The 22690-nt window shown below is 41.0% G+C and overlaps 1 long non-coding RNA gene across 1 annotated transcript in view; it reads right to left on the bottom strand.

Annotated features, from left to right (window-relative positions):
• LOC129179169 (uncharacterized) overlaps positions 1–22388 on the bottom strand; it is a 77026-nt gene extending 54638 nt beyond the window's left edge. The window contains exons 1-3 of the long non-coding RNA XR_008569907.1: positions 22039–22388; positions 9151–9229; positions 6858–6997 (exon numbers count right to left, since the gene is read on the bottom strand). This is a non-coding gene — a long non-coding RNA (uncharacterized LOC129179169). The remainder of the gene's footprint in view (positions 1–6857; positions 6998–9150; positions 9230–22038) is intronic.
• Between the last annotated feature and the right edge of the window lie 302 nt (positions 22389–22690).

Genomic DNA, 22690 nt, shown 5'->3' with positions numbered 1-22690 from the left:
CCTGCCTCTGGAGAGCAACAAACCTCCACTGCACTTTATCTTTAACTTGCACATCCACATTTTGCTTTATGCTATCATTAGTAATAGCTGTAATTTTGATTAGGTCCCCATAAGTCTCAATTTTATAGTGTACTTCAGTCTGTAACTGGGTACACATTTTCCAGGAAGAAACATAACGGTACAAAGGATGCATGTGGTGTTTATTGCAACTTCATCTGAAAGGGTAAACGTAAGAAAGAAATGGCTAATTCAATCCCTCGGTGACTATGAATTTGAGTTACAGGTTTAATTTGTGGGTTGTCGTCAAACATACCGTATGGCATTCCCTCGATAAAATCATAGTGAACCAGATTAACTGAACTCAATGGTACGTGTGAAGATGCCACTTGCTGGCGCTTTATTGTGTTAATCAAACGAGGGGCACCAAAATCCCCTGCCAAACATAATGACATAATTAATAATAACATAATTGAGGAATTATTAAATTTGTACATTGGATCCGCGTACATTTGTGATTCAGTATTTATGGAGCTGCAAATATTTGGCTTTTTGTAAAAAAAAAAAAAAAGTATATATTTTTTAAATCTTATTTTTATTTTTCCGGAAAATAGGCTTTTTTTCTCGCAGAAAACACATTCATTCACCCAGAGTCGGCAATAGTTGGTATAAATGTGATAATACAGATAAAATGTACATCATCCGTGTACCAATGTTAAAAAAACATGATTTTTTGACTTGTCGCTATGCTTCACTGATAATGTTTTTTTGTCAAGTGTTGCGATGTCGCACTTTGTTCGGTGGTCCTTGAACGCACCATGGCCGCTGTGAGATGTAAAAAGGAAAATGATATATAACTTCTACCCTGTGACTCTGATTCCGTCTGTTGTATCGATCGTCTTACATTATCATTCATTGGTGTTGAGTACGTGTACATTTTATAATTTAAAATGCGTTTGATTGTGTGTAAAATTGTGTGAGGCATATTGAAGAGAGGTGGGGAGGGTTCTGGAGCTGAATTTAATCTAGTAATTACAACAGTCACTCTTATTGCAAAGGTTGATCCAAAATCGGAGAACATCAACATCAAGTTAGCAGGAGGATTTGGGATTTTTACCATTCATTGGTGTCCTGCAGTGTAACTCCCACGAAAAGTGGGGATCTACTGTCATCGCCACCGCAACTACAGTAGAACCTCAAAATTCACCCTAAAGATAATATAATTAAAAAATAAATAAATGAAAATAAAATCCAATGAATAAATCCGGGAAAATAAGCCTCTAAAGTTGCGCAAAAACTTTGTGACGTCATGTGATGCAAGCAAGATTTTTGAGACTTCAGCAAATCTTGGGAGACTTCAGCTCAGTGAGCATCTAACGACGTAACTTTCAAGTGTGTGTGCTTTTTCTTTGGCTTTTTTGCAATGCTACGACAAAAGTATATTAGTGATGGCAAAGAGGATTGGTGCGATGATAACCGAAAAAGAAGAGTTGACCCGACTGCAGCACAACACAGTACAAAACAATACAATACAATAAGTCATCATAAACAAAGAAAACAACACCAGCAACTCAAGACACTCACCTGTGAGCTAATACAGTAGACGCCCCTACAACGTCAATAATCCGTTCCGAGAACGTTTACGTTACAGGGTTTTTATGTTATACGAGGCATAAAATACATGTAAATAGCCTAAACCGTTCCAAGATCTTCCCAAACTCACCCCTTTGGCCCTTCAAAATATTCAAGAAGAGATTTCAATGCGTGCGAACTAGTTTAAGGGCGACTAAGATGAGGAAGGGAGGTTGGAGGGAGAAGCCTGTCTCTCACACAATGTCACGTGCGCGCTGTATAAGTCAGCCAATGGGATGAGAGCGTAGGCGGTGCCCCGATAATCAGCCAATGAGAGCGTGAAGCGTCAGAAGGCGTCACCAAGTGTACTCAGTTAGTCATGGAAAATGTTTCCCAAAAAAAAAAAAAAAAATAAAGAAAATGTTTCCCTCTCTCTGTCGCGTGAGCTATTCAAATCGAATTTCTGAACTTGCACCGACTTGACGCTTTACGTTATATGGAATTTCTTCCGTAATACGAAGCAAAAAGTTTACATAAATTCTTTACGTTCAGTGGAATTTACGTAAAAGGAGGTTTACGTTATGCGAGGTACTACTGTAATTACAACATTATTTCTTGTTTTAAACTTTTACTTTACAGTGCTTAACCTCTTTCAACAACATCGACATCTAACAGTTCGGAATGCTCAAATTTTATTTAAAATATTTTTGGTTCTGTGATGACTGGAAACCAGTCCAGGGTGTACAGTCAGCTGGGATAGGCTCCAGCATACCCCCGCGACCCTAGTGAGGATAAGCGGCATTTAAGATGGATTGATGGATATTTTAGTGTTTTTATTTAAAACTGTACATGCCTGTACAGGTAATGACGTTTTTTTTTTTTTTATGGCAACAGTTTGACTGGATCTGGAACACACAATTTTAATTTGTATTGTTTTCTGTGGAGAAATCAGAGATTGGCTAAGTCTCCTTTATGTATAGAACTATACGTATATGCCTGTATGTATGCCTGTATGTATGCCTGTATGTACTGTATGGTGCAAGGAATTGTTGGGGCCAGCCCTGGTAGAAGACCTTGGACTGCCTTTTAGTTTCATCTCAGTGGCCTCATTAACAGCGTCCTCTCTGCCGTCATTAAAACATTGGTGGTGAAAATAATTGAAAGACAGATTAAAAATAAATTAAGAAAAATGCATTGCGGAATGCCTACACACACTTCATAAATCACTGGGGCAAAGCCAGAGCTGGATTGCCATAATTAACTGCAGACTATTTATTTTATCCTGACGGTATAAATTAGAATTCAGACGCAGAGATGATATTAGGCTTCTCTACCATGCGGAACTGCTGAGGGGTGAGTGGAATATTTTAAGAGCACAGACAAAAGAGAGTGAGAGAGATAATACAGTACATAGAAAGGCAAACATTATGTAAATGCACACAAAGCAGAAAAGATAATATTTGTATCGCGTTGAGAACGTATTTACTCAAGGAGTGCACAAAGACACGATAGATGGCAGCAATAGTGAAACACACAACTAAATGAAACAACATGTGGCTGATTAAATAACTGAACTGATAGCACCTTCCAGTCGTGAGAACAGGACACACCTAGAGCTGTATAAGCAGCAAGGACTTGGTGACATAACATTGGCCGTCATTCTCCACTGGTGTCCCCACTGCACGTTGGCTGTGTCATAACCTGACTCGTTCACATGCAAATGCAGACCAAAGCACTCCTGCCAGTCAGCCTCATCCCCCTCCTCCTGACACATTTGGGATTCTCGGCCCATCAGTGTCTGTGTGTCTCTTTGCCACAGTCAGTGCTGCCTCCTCGTGGGCACAGTGCCCAGACTGGCACCGAGCCACATCAGTATCAGCCTCTCTCGCTCGTTACATCCTTACATCAGACTGCCTGTGGCTCTTTCCTCTGTCTTTATTCTGCACCACAGCTAGGATCAACACTTTGAAAGTATGCCCTCCAACCACTCAGGGAAAAATAACACAATCACTGCTATTGGGGAACAAATAGCACATTTGATTTGCTCGATTATTATGCAACCGCACTGAAGGCAAGTTATTCGTAAACAATTTGACATCAAGGGATCGTACCAGGTGCAGCAGGTGTAAGTGCTGGGGTATGAGCCCACGCTGTGAGATGAATCCTGTTTTGCACATTTTTTATGAATCAACACAAAAGGATGGCAATCTAGCCGAGCTGTTTGGCAAAATTTGCAAAGACACGACAGTAAACTGCAAGCCTGGCGGTGTCACATTCACACTGAAACGGGGGTGTCCAAAGCGGGCTGCGGACCATTTGTGGCCTGCGGCTGTTTTTTTATTGGCCTGCGGCAGATTCAAAAAACATAATTGAACAAGAAACCCAAAATAAAAACAACAGGAGCAAAAATGGAAACATCAGCAGTAATTTGACAAGAATGAAGTGTAATGTAATTTTACGAGAATAATATAATATTGAAATATTTAAATTGTCATTTTAGTAGCATAAAGATGACATTTAAAAATATGTTTTTTTAAGTTGTGAAATGAGAAACAAAACAAAACAAAATAAAGTTGTCATTTTTATGTTTTATGTTTAAATATTACATAATATTACAATATTGTGGGAATAAAGTCAAAATATTCCATCCATCCATCCGTCTTCTATATACCGCTTCTCCTCATTAGGGTCGCGGGGGTATGCTGGAGCCTATCCCAGCAGACTTCGGGCGACAGGCGGGGTACACCCTGGACTGGTCGCTAGGCTAAATATTGAAATATTGAAATAAAGTTTAAAAAACCCAGCAAAAATGGGAAAAATGGGAAAAAAAGCAAAGACTGAAGTTCATACTAATAATATGCTTTTTTTACCTGTATCACAAAACTGAGATGCAGTTTGTTCTTAAAATATACAGTATATTAACTTCTTAGCATATCTACATGTGATGGTTTACGAAACAGGTGCCCTCGCGTCCTTTCCGTTTTCAGTACAGTATGTGGCCCTCAGTATAAAAGGTTTGGACACCCGTGCACTAGAAGATACAGTATGATTTAAACTGCATGAAAGCCTACAGCACAAGTGTGAAACAGAAGGCCCGAGGGCCAGAGCCGGCCCGCCTCATCATTTTATGAGGACTGCAAAAAGCGTGGCCACAATGCACGTCAGCACGACTAATATTCTTCTTCGTCTTTCTGGACAAATGTATTTGTTTTTTCAACGTAACGTTACTGCAGTTTTGCTTCACTTTTGATGCAACAATGTTCCATGCCTTGAATTCCTGCTTGTCCTTTAACTTATTGTTCAAAAGACTTTATCCATTGGTGGAAATTGGTCAAATATAATACAGGGGTTTCACTGGGGGCCAGTGGAGGTAGAGTCTGGGTGAGGCTGGGCCGCATCAAGTAGAGTCCCTTGATAGAGAGAGTTATGACATGACGAGTCGAAAAAAATACGGTCACATGACTCGTGGAGTTGGGGCCAAATTCGCGTTTGCGTTCGCCTTTACACAACAGAATACAACAGTATTCTTGGCTGTATTGTTGTTTATTCATCAAAAATGCCGGGTTGTTGTGCATTTGGATGCACAAATAGACACGACAAGGATTTCAAGCTGTACAGATTCCCTTCAGATACCAAAAGACGGACAATTTGGGAGATTAAAATCAACCGTTTGGGCTGGATGCCGAACTCGTCTTCAAAGCTGTGCGAGGTAGGTCAATTGAGAGTGTTCGGTCCCATGTGTTGTATTTGGTGTTGTGAATTTCTGTTTAATGTGAATGATCCTTGTGTAAATCACCTCTGGTTGCAAATAAAGTTATCCATGATCTCCAGCAAACTTACCATGGCAACGCTTTGTCCGACAAACAAACACAAAAAAAACAGGTCTTGCACATCTTCATGTCAATGTCCTCATTTACCCCCTAGTTTAATTTAAAATGCTTCAAAACTGTAGAAGGAATTCGCAATGTTAGATGTGAAGTGCAATAATGAAGTTTTTTTTAAATAAAAATCGTATTATACTGTTTGTAATCTGGCCCAATTTTAGATTTATTTTGACCTGTATGGTCGGGGAACCTCATTTTGTGCACTTAATCTAAACTGCAATTATTTCATGGATATTACATTGAATACCTTACTTTTTACATGCATTGTCGTACTGTGCACGCTTGAATTGCCCCAACATGGCGGCGTAATCTCAGTTGTCGTAACTCTCTCTATCAAGGGACTCTAGCATCAAGTATTGGGAGTAGGGCTGGGAATCTCAGGGTACCTCACGATGCGATACAATTCACAATACATCCATGTGATAACACCACTGTTAGTTCAGTGTTGGTGTTTGCCTGCCCCTCTAAGTATGTACTGTAAGCGGGCTGCAGTTACACTACTCTTTGATGTCCGGTCGCGGGCCGCAAGATACGATTTGGTGGCCCGCAAATGGCCCACGGGCCGCGAGTTTGACACCCCTGATATAATACTAATAATCAAATGCAGGTGGCAATTGTATAATCATAAGATGAGGCGATTATACTTTTATATGATTTCACAGTTAGGAGCGGCCCTCGGAGGGCAAACACAGCCGTGATGTGGCTTATGATGAAAACAGATTTGGCATCCCTGGCCTTATAGTTTGCAGTGCTGTCGGAACTGCACTAGATCCTACTCAGGGTTCAACAACATTACCAAAATATTTGAAAGACCTGTCAGTATCTCTCTTATCGTACCATAGTACGTCATAAGTGGGCATTATTGTTTTCATAATGGCAGAATGCATACAGCTCTTGTACTGCATCTCAGAGTGTGTACTGTATGCATACTTAATTTCGTGGTCAGTGATTTTTTTTGCATGTTATTAGTGTGTAATGCGATGCACTTTGGACAGTATAGGGAGGAAAAATTAGCAACCAGTTCAGTATGACAGCAAATAGCCCAACACACAATCTTACAGCTTAGCAAAATGCATGCCCCTATCAAATGCCAGACAAAATGCCCACCGTAGTATGGGAAACACATTTACAATTTGTTTTCCCGGGTGTGTAAAAAGCCTTGCGGTCATGTTTGTTAAGATACATGGTGAGAATCACCCTGTTTTTCCTCAAAGAAAAGAAATATATACTCTTTATTTCTTTTGCACGCTGCATATTTCCACATCCTTAACATATTGCACAGGCTCAGAGCAAATGTGCATTGCTGCACACAAGCAAATACATGCGATGAAAAATGACAACAGAGCGGGGTAACTGCAGAGCTGGAATATAATGGTGTGTGGAGCAGAGGGGAAATAATCATACCGTGAGGTGGGGGGAAGACGGGCGGTGGGAGGAGCAAGGAGAAGATGAGTCTGTGGCCTGTGGCGGGGAAATGGAGCTCCGCTGCCTGCCTGAGTCCCCAATACAGCCACATACGAGCTTCCTTCAGCATGGGGCAACATCTGGATGGAGACACACACAGATGTGCTGCATATGTGGACATTCAGTGTGGTAGCTATACAAATTCGCAAATGAAATTGTAATTGTTAGTTCAACTCAAGCAGTGTTCTTGTAACCGGCATGCGGAGCTATGATCAAGCTGCAGTCCCACCTGTGGCCATTGGGTGTCTCTCTTTCACTTTGCACGGGTGACCCTGCCTCTGGAGCCCCTCTTCTCCTGAACTCCTATCTCCACATAATATATACACCATCATTTGAAAATGGCAGCTTTTTGAAAATTCACCTTGATTATCAGACATTAAAAGTGACTTCTCCGGGGCTGAGTGTCTGGCTAGGGGGATGGCTGCAGACAGCGGAACAATGCAGCATGCTTGGTATTAATGCCTGGCTGGGGTGTATAGGGAGGAGAAAGGAATCAGCCCTTTGTTCTCTCCAACAGCCAATTATTTTTACGTGTGCCTCTTTTCACAGCAACAAGAGAGAATTTAATTTTAATGCACTTTCTGGGAAAAAACAGAGGGAAAGCATCTACAATATCCTCAAAAAGATAGCGGGACGATATGGTATCAGCAGCGGAGTATATACAGTATATGCACACATGTCTGAGGCATAGATGGATGACGAGGGCAACAGGAATGACATCAACACACACACAGAACAGCATGAGTCCCTTCATGCAGAATGAAATATAAAACAAACACTGCCTCGCTTCCGAACTCATGCCAAAACATAACACGGGTGCAGCCCAACCCTTAGACGAAAAAAGAAGAAAGACACCAAAATAATACCAGGCATATTTCTTTATACAGCAGTGGGGTGCAGTGATGGGGACCACATTAACATGTGCATGCCCGAGACGCGGTGATGAGAAAGCACACTGTAAAAATAGCGAGGATTCCTGATCAAATGGCATGGAAAATAAATACATACAATTGTTGTCAGTAGGTATGTGGCCAAATATTTTTCTAATTGGAAGGGCACTTTATCTTGCTGTCAGAGAAGCCATAAAAATGCACTGCTGTTCCCAGAAGGAGAGGAGCACAGCTTGCTGGTCTTTTATTAGTGCTGGAGCTCTGATATATGCCTATGCTCCAGGCTTTCATCAGAAACCTGCACCATAAACACACACCGAAAAAAAAAAAAAAATACTATCCATAGTAAAAAACCAAGGCAACCACTCCTGAACAATTCAGCTGGTGTACTTTCTAACATGCAATTAGCATACAGAGTACAGATTACTGCCAAAAGTTCGACAACAAACTTTTAATGCTTACAGCAAAAAAGGGCATTTTTAAGTTTACAGGTTAAAACAGCGATAACACATCAAGTGCTGGAATGCAAAAGAAACACTAAAACCCTAAAAGAACAGAGCAAATAAACACTGCCGTGCACTGCTGTGAGACAGCATTGTAACAACCAGTCTACACTAAAATGATTTAGTCACAAGAGAATAAGAAAAACACACAATGCAGCGTGCACACAAAAACACTGGAGCAAAAACTGCAGTTATAGTTCATGCAAAGCAAGTTTTGTGCTCCAAACTGACTCAAGCAAACAGACAAAGACAGCCAGATTGACAGATACAAGCACACACACATTATGTGTCTTGTGCACACACATACATACACACCCACACACTGACAACACAGCAGCTAAATTAAATTTCAGTCCTTGGGCAGACGACTAAACTGCTTGTGTGCAGGTCTGACTCTGAGGCGCAGCAAAAGCAATTCTCTGGAGACGGTGAAATTAAAGGGCAGAATCCAGCTTGTTTATGGTTCTCACTCTCTTCTCCTCTCAATCACATGTTTTATTAGCAATCATTCAGTCCTAAAAGTCAGGCTTTCCAGCAGGCCACCAGCATGATGACAGCACTTGCTGGACTTAGCTAGCACGTACCACTTCCATTTATTCACACCCCGAGCCTCACATCAGCAAGAAGCTCCACATCAAGCTGAAAAGAACATGTTTAACTTACATACAGTATGTAATGCTTCTCTATGCTGTATAGATTTAAAAAAAACAAACAAAAAAACAATATGAATTATTAAAAAAGGGAGTTTGATTCTTGGTCTTTTCGTATGATCAGTACTCGGTCGGGAAGGTCATACTTGACAAGAAATACTAATTATACAGTATATACAAAAATCCTTACCTTGACACCAGTTTGACCGTAGGCAGCTATGAGACGCTAGCAGGCGGGAGCGTTGCCTCCGCAACATATTCTCTTGAGCCTAAAGACAGACAGAATAGAACATAACAATAATATACAGGCATCCCTCGCTACATCACGCCCTCAAAATGTAATTAATTCATAAATGTTTACTGTGTCGTGGTTGTATAGACCTATTATTATTAAAACTAAATATGCATGTTTACACAAATTGTACTTATTCTTGGCCTAAGCATAAAAATAGCTAAATGGACAAAAATACAAATACAAGGCAGAAGAAGCATTAAAATTGTGTATGTAGTATTCTACATTGGCCACAAGTTGTCAGTCATTGTTCAGTGAGACAAGCACCAGACCAGAACAGGCATTTACTGTATTGCAGGTTTAAAGGATCTCACAACAAGCACAGCAATAATAATAATAACTCGAGCTACTGTTGGGGCCATAACCCAAGACAAGCTAAAACTCAACTCTGAACCTCCGACGTCACTTCCTGTCCTGGACACACTGTCCGCCCGCCACTTAGGTCCCCTAGGGAACACATTTACTGTGACACACATGAGCAGGAGTTTTATTTATGTCTTAAATAGCTTATGTACTCTTGTTTTGTCTACTATATTGGGCAATACGAGTGTAAAGCCATTTAAAGCCATCGTCACAATACAGTCATCCCTCATTTATCACAGTTAATTGGTTCCAGGCCTGGCTGTGACAAGTGAATTTCTGCAAAGTGGGATTCAATATTAATAAATGAAATATTTTTGTATTCTTTCTATATTGTTTGAGTAATAATAGGCCATAGTCAACCACAAAACAGCGATTGAATTAATACATTTTTTTAAAGCACAATAGAGCGATGTTCGAACCGCAGTGTAGCGAGGGATGACTGTACGGTATTCCCTCGCTCTATTGCGGTTCACCTTTCGCAATTTCATCGTTTCGCTGAATTTTTTTAGTGCTTCTTTTTTTTTTTTTTTTATTACAGCGTAATGAATGCTGTTACAGTCCGAGCCTGGCCCTTTAAGAAGACTTGCCGTGTAGGAAGTTGAGTTTCTCTCTCTAACCTCTCTCATCTATCTGCACCGGCCGTTTTCTGCGTCCTGATTGGCTGTAGACCATTGTCAATCAATCTCCTCTGTGCCGCCCTGCCGTGTCTTCTGTGACAACGCTAGCTTGCTTGCTTCCTAGCTTGTAAATGAGTCTTCGGTTCGCAGGAGTACTGCAGCAATATGCTTTAACAAGGACACAAAAACGCTACAGCACAATGGAACGGCGCCAGGACGAAAAGGCACGGTCACAGGAGTGAAATACGCATGAGTGACTTCATTGTTGTGTCCAACCTGTAGGTTGATCATTAAAATTCAAACGAAGGTTTGAACATTTTTGAGTGTTTAAACAAGAGAGAAATGTTATTGCCTTTCTGAGAAAAGTCTATGGTGAGGGGTTTTACAGCCTTAAAACACATATAATAATTGTAAAATGTAAAATGAAGTTGGCTACTTTGCAGATTTCACTTATTCACTTATTGAGGGCTATTTTAGGAGCCTATCCCCCGCAATAAACGAGGGAACACTGTATTCGTTATTAATGTGCTGCCCCCCGACATTGGCCCAAATATTGCATTCTTGAGGCATTCCTTTCTAACCTCCAACCGCAATCTAGCTTTGCTGCCTTGTACTCTGTCTGGGAGAAGTAATCTGCTCCTGAGCTAGCACTGTTGGGATTAGGCAATGACTGCAGATAAGATATATGCATCATTAAAGCGGAGAGCACAAGCTGTGCACAAGTTGAGGGACAAAGTCAACAAAAGGTGACAGCGAGAGAGGAAATAAACATTAGACCACCCCATGTGACCCCCTCATGCCTTCATACTGGCAAATGCTGCTAATGGAACATTGTCTGACTGATTGACTGATGCGGGTGTAACTGATTACCTGGGATTACCTGGGATACTAAACATAAATTAACAATAATATGCGTTACAGTATCTGATTAAATATTCAGACAGGGCAAAGGTAAAAAATGGATGACAGAGAATGGACAGACTGATGGATTCCGGACCTAATATAAAACCATGAAAAAAATAAGCAACATTGTCGAATTAGTATTAGTCTGTTTTCTACCAGTTAACTATAAAATGCACAGCCACAAAATTAGGTGTACCGGTAAAAAGTACTAATAGCAATAATAGCGTGTACCATACGGATAATAGGGAGTGGATGGCCTAATATAGATTCAGGCCAGGATATGGAACCCTGAAAAAAGGTAATACTGGAATGATTGGTATGTAATAAAAATACAGTCACGATCCACAGCATTAGGTGCACCTGCAAACAATAATATATATAAAAAAGACCAATATTTTGCCCTTCTCATGTACCTAAAAGTAGTTGAGGTAACCAAGATTTTAAAAACAGCTCTCAATACATGATTGTACTGTAATTGTATTATTGTGCAATATGTTGTTGTACACCTTCGCGAACTACATGAACAATGATAATAAACCAGTGACGTGCGGTCAGTGGAGCCTCTGTTGTAATGACAAATAACTTATAAATATTCATATTTGTCCACTGAATGGTGTTATAGTAAAAATCATATACAGGGCAGAAAGCTGAGCTGAGGCTGTGGCGAGTGGCTCTTGGCTTAAGTGATCAAGCTGAGGCTACAACTGAGTGCACTGGATGGTGGATGGCGCATGCTCGCTTCTGTTAGTCAGCATGTCGCCAATGTAACGTTTGCACAAACATTTTTTATACACCATGACTTTCTATGGCCTGTGTAAGGTCTTTGATGTAAATGTGGCATCATTATTCTTGCTAAACGGACAATAACATGCAGAAAAATCTAATGCACGGAGGTGCTGCAGTACTCCGCCTCCCCTTGAAGGGGTGGGCGGCGTGCGTGAGCTGGAAGGTGCTTGCACAACAGAAGGTGATCAGAGTCAGGGAAGTCCCGAGACCAGCGAATGGAATGACATCGGGATCATTTGACCAGTAGTACCTTTATTACAGGTAAAATGTCTGTACTAAGCACATAAAACACAGTTTAGTTATGCAAACTGCTGAACCAGGGGGTTAAAACAAGCATCATGTGGGATAATATATCAGATTTACAATGTTTAGTGATGCATTGGCCAGCGATTGCTAGTTAGTATTAATAATATAGTTAACCGTATCATGCTACGCGTTAGCATGTTAGTCACAATGTATACAGTATATACACACATATACACACACACACACACATCCATATATACAATGATATAAACATTTGTCAGTTATGGAAGACACAAAATAATGACGTTTTATCCAATATGTTTGTTTATTCTGTCAATACTGCCTTTTCTTCATTGTGGCTATATTGGGAGCTATCATTTTTTAAGCTATCATAAAGACTAGAAATCCGGCTACAAGTAGCATACGTTTGCTTCTACCCCCCACTGCTACAACGGGGCCCCGCTTATATGGCACAATGCACGATGGAACATGAGATGGCAATAAATTATATCAAACTACAAAAGCTGTGGCACCGCTTCAACAGGGGCCTGGCTTATATGGTACTCGGCGTGATGGGAATAGTGTTCAGCACAAATGGCTTTAAAATGTGTGCTCATGACAAACAGATACAGTATAGCATGACTGGAAATGTTACCATACCGATGCTCCCGGGTAGACTTTCAGTCCTAATATTAGCATGTTGCCAAGTATTGAACACATTTCAGCACAGGATAAAAAAAAACAGGGCATAGAAAACCAGACGTCGTCTGAATCACTTCTTGTTGACAACATATTAGTGAGGTAAGCATTAAAAACATTTCAGCATCGGAGACATAATCGCATAGCAAAGTAACAACCCCTAAATTATATCAATCAGGTAAATCTGGAAAGCGTAGGATCACTAAAAAACATTCATAGCAAACTAGACAGCATCTGAGTTGCTGCTCGTAGACAACCGAGTCGCCAGACTGTCTTCCTTCTCTGAAATTTAAAACAGAAACAACAAACGAGATGAAGAAACGCAATAGCGAAGCTCATCGGAAACATTACTTTGACAAGGCCATTAAGGTGAACAAAATTCAGAAGTTCATGTCACTTCTTCATACCTTTGCCCTCAGTGCCTTCTCATTCGGCGGCCACCCTCTTGATCAAAGAGCTGCTTCAATTCTTTTCAATTCTTTGTTGTAGTTTCCTCCTTGATCAAGGAAGACTTACCCGCTTCTGCAATGTCAATATAAAAAGATGATAAATATTCCAAATGAGCATATAATGGTGTATGTTACATGAACCCCCCACACCTCCAGGCATTGCCTTTGTCCATGAACTCACATTACTAAGGCCATGAAAATGAGATGATAAGATGTTGAACAACAAAGTGGTTATTAACGCCCTGACCACATGACAATGTTCTTGGGATTTTTTTGTTTTTTGGCGGGTTTTGGCATCCAATGCATCCAGACGGGAACGGATCACTGGGTGAAAACGATGTGCTACACAAGGAACACCTACGTGTGAAGCTGTGAAACAGACACGCAGACAGAACCACGTGACACGCCAAACCATAGAAGAAGAAAGAGCGCATGCATATAAATCCATCGTCTTCCAGTTTTCAAGGCTCATCTTTCATTCATTCGAAAAGTATTAGGAGAATGTCGACTGGGGTGTGTCGTGTCCGTCGAAATATTCAGATATTATGTTGGCCTTGTCGTCAAAGCTCACTTCTGGTCACGTGACGCGACGGGGCGGCAGCAGAAACGAAAGGGTTGCCTAGTACCACCTGCTGGGCGACGGCGTGAGCACAGGCTGTGGCAGCCGAAACAGCTGTTTGACCGTCTATACGGAAACGACAAGCCGGCGTTTTGAGATTTTCCCACTCTGGAAGCCGTTTGCAAAAAATATGGTTTCAGATCACCGAGAATGCCGTTTTTGTGTGGATGAAAGACTGAAACGATAAAACATGACCTGGAAACGTTTCCGTGTGGATAGACCTTAATTCACCTACATATACCTGAAAGCAGTTGTTGGGTTTATAATAAATAGATACCTGTGACCCCCTCCAGGAAGCTTCCTGCTTCCTCACCTCCACGTCAGGCCGAGACGCTTCCTGCTTCCTTACATCCACGTCAAGCCGATATGGTTCCTGCTTCCTCAACTCCACGTCAGGCCGAGATGCTTCCTGTCTCTAGTCCACGTCAAGCCAACCACAAGTGGCTTCCAGCTCCTGCACCTGCTTCATGGTTGTCCAAGGTGCTGGCGCATGACCTGCCGCAGCCTGCCCTTCGACGGCCAGGCAACCGGAAGGGTCCCACCAGCTCCACCAGGCTCCCTCCTCCGGAGGGATCCCGCAGCTGGCTCCGCTGGACCTGCCATTCTGGCCGACCCTTGGAGGGGTCCCGCCTCCGGCGACCCACCACCGGTCAGACCTGCCAACATGTATGAATGTGTTGTACTCAGCATGCAGTTTGACTCTTGAATACGCATGTATGCTTCACAGCTTTCAATTTTATTGCATTTCGCTGGTTTTTGTTTCGAGTTCAGGCTGTACAGTACAGATAAATAAATACTTGTAGATAGTATCAGTTTCTCCATAGGAATAAATTAGACTTACACCTGTTAGGCTAAACACCCGCACAACGCTAAAACGCTTCAGCATATCAGTATGTGGAATCAAATTATGGAACGGACTAAGTAAAGAACTCAACTGCAATAAAATGACCCATTTCAAAAACACTACAATTAGTTGATGTTTACAAAATGTAAAGAAGAAGAATCCTGAACCACAGAGAAATGCTATGCTATGCTATGTCTATGACAATTGCAGATTTACAAACCTCGGCTTCATTGTAACACATTGTTATACTGCTTTAGCATTTTTTCGTGTTATTCAGAACTGGCGTAGGGAACATGCTGTATGGGAAATGAACAAATGTATTAGCAATTGACGTGAGAAAAGAAGGCTTCTTCCTACTCCTTTTGGACATGTGGAATTGGGATTAGTGATATGTGATGTATACTGATAAGTCAATTAAACCAAACCAAAACAAACCAAAAGTATTTGAGAAATGACAGCATAATCAATCTTTTTTTGCTTATATCATATCCACTGGTCCCATCAATTATTTTATTAAGTTTTTCTTTGCCACTGAAAAAAATTCTGACAAAAACGTTTGCTATCAAGATATGGTTGGATGGATGGGATTTCTCCGTTTCGAAAAACAAACTCTACCTGAATCCTCTACATGAATCCATCATTGCACTCTGCTCTGCTTATGGTTGTTTACATTCAAATATCATTGCATTTCATGTGTTGTTTTATTGTATTTATTCATACGTAACCGGATATGACATTTACGGCTGCAGGGCATCTGCGCATGCGCTGCGTGCATTGCGTGAGTTTTGACGTAGCTCAGTCTTTGTCCATAAAGACAATAGAAACATCCGCATGCTAACGAAGTCTTTTAATAAGAGTCACTAATAAAACAACCCCCCAATATATTACATATATGAAGTATGGTTATTGACCATTTCTGTTCATATATTTAAAAAATAATAACTACCACAGCACGTGACGTTGTAGAAGTGCTGTTGTAAAAATTTGCGAAAGGAGGAAGGGACGTATGTCTCGCGCATGTACAGAATCGATTGTGTTTCTGGTACGGATTGTGTAATGACAAACCCGACTGAACCCCCAAGTTGTTTAGCACTGCACATGCACACCCGCTTGCAGGACGTGTGGTCCTACAAGGACCTGCTGCCCTACAAGGTGCCTTTCCATAAACAACTTATGTCCGCGCTGAACAATGCCTGCATTAAATGTCAAAGTATAATGAGGGGATTTACAACGCATGTACTACCGTCTTTCACCGTTTCTTCTGAGTTCATTCTGAAATAAACAATGAACAAAGATATTCCCTAATATCAGGAGTGATTATAACAATGTGTACATGTTTCAGTAGAATACTGTAGATACTTGGAGTTTTCGTCTTAACTCTCTCATGGTATCTCTTCCTTCTACGCCATGCAGCAAGGCCCGCCCACCAGCAAAAAATGAAGAAATGGAAATTATAATATTTGAAATCTTGGACCAACACCGAATATTGATGTTTCTAACGCTTTCAAACGCTTCTTAGGAACCCGATTGGTTAATAATCATCAACTCACCTGGCTCTGATTGGCTGTGTGGAAAATTGACACTTGGCTAAGCAAATTCTCCAGAATACATTGCTGAGACGTTCAAGGACTGCATAAACAGGAATTTTCTGTATCAAACCTTTCCTGCATATGATATAGTACCGTATTCTTCATGCAATTAAACAAACTTATTGAGTATTGATGAACTTTATAAGGCACATAATGAAGTCAAATTAGCAGGGTGCTACGGTAATGCTGTCTTTGTCCATAAATTGACTTCATAGAGTAATTAGTGAGGAATTAAATACTCACCGCCAAGCCACGTCAAATCTTCATCCATCTTCCGTCCTGCGGAGAGCAATATCAAACCATAAAAAGACGTGGGTGGAACGATCCCAATGTCGACATTACTGATACAGTGCGCAAATCGATCCCAGTGTTGAGGTTGTGATAAGATGGTGACCTGCAAGGATACAAAGCCGTACCAGGGGTGATTCCAGGCCCATTCAGTATTTTTGATATCTGAAACCAATTTTCACTAGATGAATATAAAATTCACGTCAGCTGAGCCTCCGGGTCGTCACACCTGTGCATCCCATCCAGGGGCTTCCTGGTGCAATTTAGCACAATGTTGCACAATGAGATGTTATGTACAACTGCTACACCTGGAGCATGTAAAGAGACAAGCACATTCTCTACTTAGAAATGCATATACATTGTTCCTTCGTTTGTCGCGGGGGATAGTTTCCTAAAATAGCCCGCAATAGGTGAAATCCGTGAAGTAGCCAACTTTATTTTTTTTACAATTATATATATTTTAAGGCTGTAAAACCCCTCACCATACACTTTATACACTTTTCTCAGACAGGCAATAACATTTTTTTCACATTCTCTCTTGTTTAAACACTCTCAAAAAAGTTCAAACCTTCGTTTGAATTTTAATGATCAACCTACAGGTCGGACACACGAAATGATGAAGTCACTCAGGCATATTTCACTCCTACGACCGTGCCTGTTCATCCAGGCGCCGTTCCGTGGTACTGTTGTGTTTTTGTATCCTTGTTCAAACATATTGTTGCAGTCCTCCTCCTTCGAACCGAAGATTTATTTACAAGCTAGCAAGTTAGCATGACACAGGAGACACAGCAGGGCAGCATGAAGGGGATTGAATGACAAGTCAGGACGCAGAAAACAATGGGTGGTGCAGACACACGAGAGAGGGAAGAGAGAGACACTCAACTTCCCACAGTGCAATTCTTCTTAAAGGGCCTGGCTCAGCCTGTAACAGCGTTTATATGCTGTAATAAAAAAAAAGAAGCACTAAAAAAAAATCTGCGAAACAGCGAATACACAAAAGGTGAACAGCAAGGGAACACTAACACACATGGCAGACAGCCGGGGCACAAGGAAGGTTTTCACTTTCTTTTGCTCTTTGTCAACCCAAATCATAAAAGGTTGGGGCTGGATGTAATGCATTGTACACCGTGTGTAGTGCAAACAATAACGTTTGAATGCAAACAGTGTAAAACAAACTAAAAGCATTTGATGTTTTCCCTGTAAATGTCATTCCAAAATGGTTCACGGTTCAAGTTGCAAAACGAGTGTCTCTCAAATGACACTTCATCAAGAACCAACATGATGTTAATGCTGACCACATGGGCTCAGGATCCCTTTGCTGGACCTTTTCTCAAGCACAGCAATATGTTGTGACACCCACAAACGTCAGTAAAAACTTTACTGCGCCAAAAGGAAGCTTTTATGTTAACTGTGCCCAGAAGCGCTGTTGACTTCTCTGTGCAGCTCTGAAGCCTCTGGGAGGACACATTACACAGAGGAGGCACTGCCTTCTGGAGAAATAGACACTGTGCTCTGAACCAAAGATGGAAAGGATCATGGTATGAGGTTCTATCAAAGGCAACACTTTTGTGATGATTTAAAAATAACGATCACTCATGTTTTATAGTAACGGGTAATCTAATTCATTAATATTTTAAAAGTTAAAAGGCCGTTACCGTTACGATATGGATGTCTCTTCAGTCGCCATTGGAACAAAACACAGGAAAACACTGCTCCCGAGCATTTTGGTAGGAAATTGTCACAGCCTCCTGCACCACCGTGCCATCTTAAAGAAAAACTGCACTTTTTTGGGGAATTTTGCCCATCATCGACAATCCTTATGTGAGACAAACACACACATCTTTTCCTTTTCTGTGTGTTCTAAAGAGAGAAAAAACAGCTGGCACGAGGCAGCTAACAATGCCGTTGGTCGGGTTTTCTTTGTTCATCATTTATGTTTTTTCCCTACCGCCAAAGTGCCAAAAAGTACACCATAACAAAATAAATGGATGAAGTTGAGGAGTGTCTGACCGAAGAAGTTTGCAAATATGAACACCAATATAATACTGTAGCGTCACACAGAGTCTGACAGAATCTGACGCTCTTTTTAAGATTTCTTGCCAACCTTGATGCCAACATTTACACACACGTCTCTTCCTTCCCACACGCTATGGAAGGGGATACATTGCTGGACTATCCTGGCCTCAGTACAGAATCTCTCACGCACCCAAATCTGTCTCATGATCTTGTTTGTGCTGCTTCTTTTTTCAATTCTGCAAAGTGCCCTTTTTTGGAGTTCCTGGGTGGAGCCACACCTGCTACCTGTTGCACACCTGCATGGCATTTTCAACCGGGCCTTTACATGCTCACTCTTCACTGCACTCAGACATCTGAGGGTCTTCTAGTGTAGTGATTCTCAACTAGTGAGTTTTTCAGTGCATTGCCAGTCTTGCAAAAAAAAAAAAAAGTGTAATGATCCGATGTCCCTGAATGCACCTCGCGTATGTATTTGCTATGCCACCACCGCGTGCAATGTTTATGGGCGACTTGGCTAAGCTTGAGCAGGAGGGGAAGGACATCGAGTGTGAACTTAACACAGCTCGATCGTCTTTATATCTGCTAGAGAAGAGCGTGCTATAAAGAGACGAGTGTCTCACCGCTCCAGCTCCAGCTTGTGTGGGGAATTCCGCCCGCAATGAAGACTCAGGTACAGTTTCATGCCCAGTTCCATCTATTCATGCCCAGTTATTATTTTTTTATTTTATTATTATTATTTATTTTATTCATCCCCATCTATTGACTCAGGTATACGGGTAATACTGAAGAAATAGACCTGCTGAGTTAATCAGTAAAAAGTTACATTTGTGTACAGTGGTACCTCGGTTAACGTCCGCCCCGGTTAGTGTGTTTTTCAGTTAACATACATAATTTATGCTAAAACTTTGCCTTTGTTTGGGTTCGCCTCCCTGGTTAGTGTGCAATATGGCACATGTAACAAACTGTTGTATTTGTGCTCGGTTTGTTTACGCAGTCATCTTGGATCACGCGACCAAGACGGAATCTTGTTTTACTTAGTTCAAACTTTACGATCGCCGCTGTCTGTATCCGTATCTGTACTCATAAAACGGAATTGGGTGTAGTTTGGGTGGGGTTTGTAGTTTGGGTGGGGCTTAAATTGGTACATTATTTGAAGTCTTAAATTGACATGGATTGATTAGAAGTTGCTATATTTAGTGTTTATTATTCATCTATATGTGCACTGTGTATGTGTGTGAGTGATCTGTAAGACTTTATTATTTAATTATTTTTAATGATCTTTGTAAAGTTGGTGATTCATGCAAACATCCAGTGATGGCAAAAAAGGAAATAATCTGTCAGCCTTGTTCACTGTTCATTTTTGTAGCAATGTTTTTTCATTGTAAAACTGTGTTAAAAAGTCATTAACAGACCTCTGTGCATAGATTTGAAAAAAGGGATTGCCCTCCAAGCATAATCTCCTTTCCTCCTCCACCCACTTTGCAAAACTAGGTAAAAGGGATGTTAAATGCTCAACTGTCCTTTCATTTTTCATTTGTTTTTGCATCATTTTCTGCATGTGAAACTATAATTGTTGTCTATAAAATGTTTCTTGTGTTAACATTTTTCTGTGTCTGGAATGGAATGGATTTAATTGGATTTACATTATTTTCTATGGGAAAACTTGCCTTGGTTAGAGTCCGTTTTGGTTTGAGTCAGACCTGGAATGGGTTAATAACACTAACCAAGGCACCGGTGTTTGGAATTGTACTTTTTGTATATCTGAGGAGTTGAATGAGAGCAACTGGACTGGCTTGTAAAGTGATTGTTGATCAACCACCTTCATCATCCTCTCAACGTCCGAACAAAAGCTGCAGTATTTTATACGCACACAAAAACATCACAATCCACGAGAGTTTGCAGCTGTGGAATGGTCGGATTACACATTTCCCAGCATGCTTTGCTGTAGTTAAAACGATTACTTTGACTGTCTTATGCCTCTTTAAGGTGTTACTTTGTACAGACAGGGTGTAATAGTTCAAGTGGTGTCGTTAGTAAGAATGTTTGTGCAATTCGAGCTCTATAGAAGACTGTGGCCACTTTTAATCTTGTAGAGCCAGAGGAGTAGTTGATACTGGGGAAGTAGCTTGATTACACAGATCGTCACAAGCACTTTGTTTGTTGAGGTCCAAGATGCAGGCCAACTCATTGCTACAGTTCAGCGTGCCGGATGAAACTTCTGCGCGGGCCAAATAGGCCTGAGTGCGACACATATGATGTAAATGTTCTATTTAACTAATCAGAAGCAAAACATGAGCTAAACCTGTACAACCTAATGACATCCTGTGATCTAATATTTGGTCACGTTCAAGTAGCTAAATACGCAACCCAGAACAGGCAACCAACGCATAGAGCTATAGAATCACATTGCAACTTCAAGTAAAATATTATCTGTCAATCCAAACATTTTGATACAGCTCTTGTACTGATCTCACTAAATATTGCAAGTGTACCTAATATGTACAGTTTGTCAGATCAATGCATGCAATATCACCATTAAAACGATGTTTAGTGAACATCAAGTACACATACAATTATACAATTCAGCTCAAAACCCACTGAAAATGATGCATGATGAATTGAGGCCTATTGTAAAAAATCAAGGCCTTACAGTGAGGACCATACCTGACAATGGAACTCTTGGACCTGATGGCCTGGCTGTGAGCTACCTTTGGTACTGCTGCTATGCTCGTCAGTTTTCCCACAGTTCAAAATGCGACTGAGACATCCTTGCTACTGGATGACCAACTATTGAACCACAAAAGAAGGCAGGGCGGTGAGAAGAGGAAAAATCAATCCACCGAACCTATCCTCTATGTGCAGGCGAGATGCGCATTCACTGGAGAAGCACCCAGCCTATCCCACAATGCAGATTATAAGAAATAAAGAAAAGGCTAATCAGTAATTACAGATATGGAGCTGCATGTTTTGCAAAAAGTGACACAAAAGAACACAATAATCAGCTTCTAGCTTCTGATAAACTAAACTGACAATCATATGGAAACTGCAACATTTCACTAACTAAGAATAAAGTACAGAATACTGTAAATGTGTGACAGAATGTTTCAAGCAATTTAAGAAACATATTGCATTCGTGAGCAACATCATCGTGATGCCGATGACGAAATACACGTCATATAGATGGCTGCTCCAGCAGATGTGTCAACACCAATAAACAGGCCACTAATTAATATAACGATGCTCTGCTGAATCACATGAGAGAATGGGATGGAAGGGGGGAGAGCGAGCCAAACATGATGTGTGAGAGAGAGAGGAAGAGAAGGGAGGGAAAAAGGAAAGGATGGTAGCAAGAGGAAGGCAAACAGACCTAGCTTTGTCTTCACTTGGACCCTTTTCAGCGTTGGCTGTCGTCTTTGCAGACAGGCTGATGGCTAGACAAAATGGGGATCCAGACGGGATGCAACAAGAGCCATTCTTCTGAAGCATCTGCAAACAGGCTTCGCACGTATTCCATGGAATAAAAATGTTAAAAATCATGGGGAAAAAAGAAAACTCTTTTCATTTATGTCCTGTTCAGAGCATTGTTGCCATCTCCAAGGCAAACAAAGGAGCGTGTGCTTATTCCCGAATTATGATTAAAGATTATGCAAAAAGCTATTTTGCAGATTCGCTTACAAACACGTCTCATCTGTTAGCGCGCTCTTTCTGTGTGCGATCCACACGATAACCCTGGTCTTGCTGTCTTTGCCTCACAATCGCTCCCTCTCTCTCTATTCTCCCCAACTGATCAATACTTCATTTAAATCCTGACATTATCACACTAATAACGGCCAAAGGAGGCGAGACTAAATATAAAGTAATGTTATATAAGTGACACAACGATGGGTGTTTTAAAGCAAAGAGTATGGCATTTCATGAAAATATGATGTGGAAAAAACAAGGCACTACTATATGCATGTGTGGGAAGGCTGCACTGCTGCATTGTTTTGGTTTGAGCTCCTGAGCCGAACACTGATCAA

This window comes from Dunckerocampus dactyliophorus, chromosome 3 (assembly GCF_027744805.1).
Source record: "Dunckerocampus dactyliophorus isolate RoL2022-P2 chromosome 3, RoL_Ddac_1.1, whole genome shotgun sequence".
In the NCBI taxonomy this organism is placed as follows: Eukaryota; Metazoa; Chordata; class Actinopteri; order Syngnathiformes; family Syngnathidae; genus Dunckerocampus; species Dunckerocampus dactyliophorus.
The sequence above is the reverse complement of the archived record's forward strand: the minus strand, read 5'-3'. Positions and strand labels throughout refer to the sequence as shown.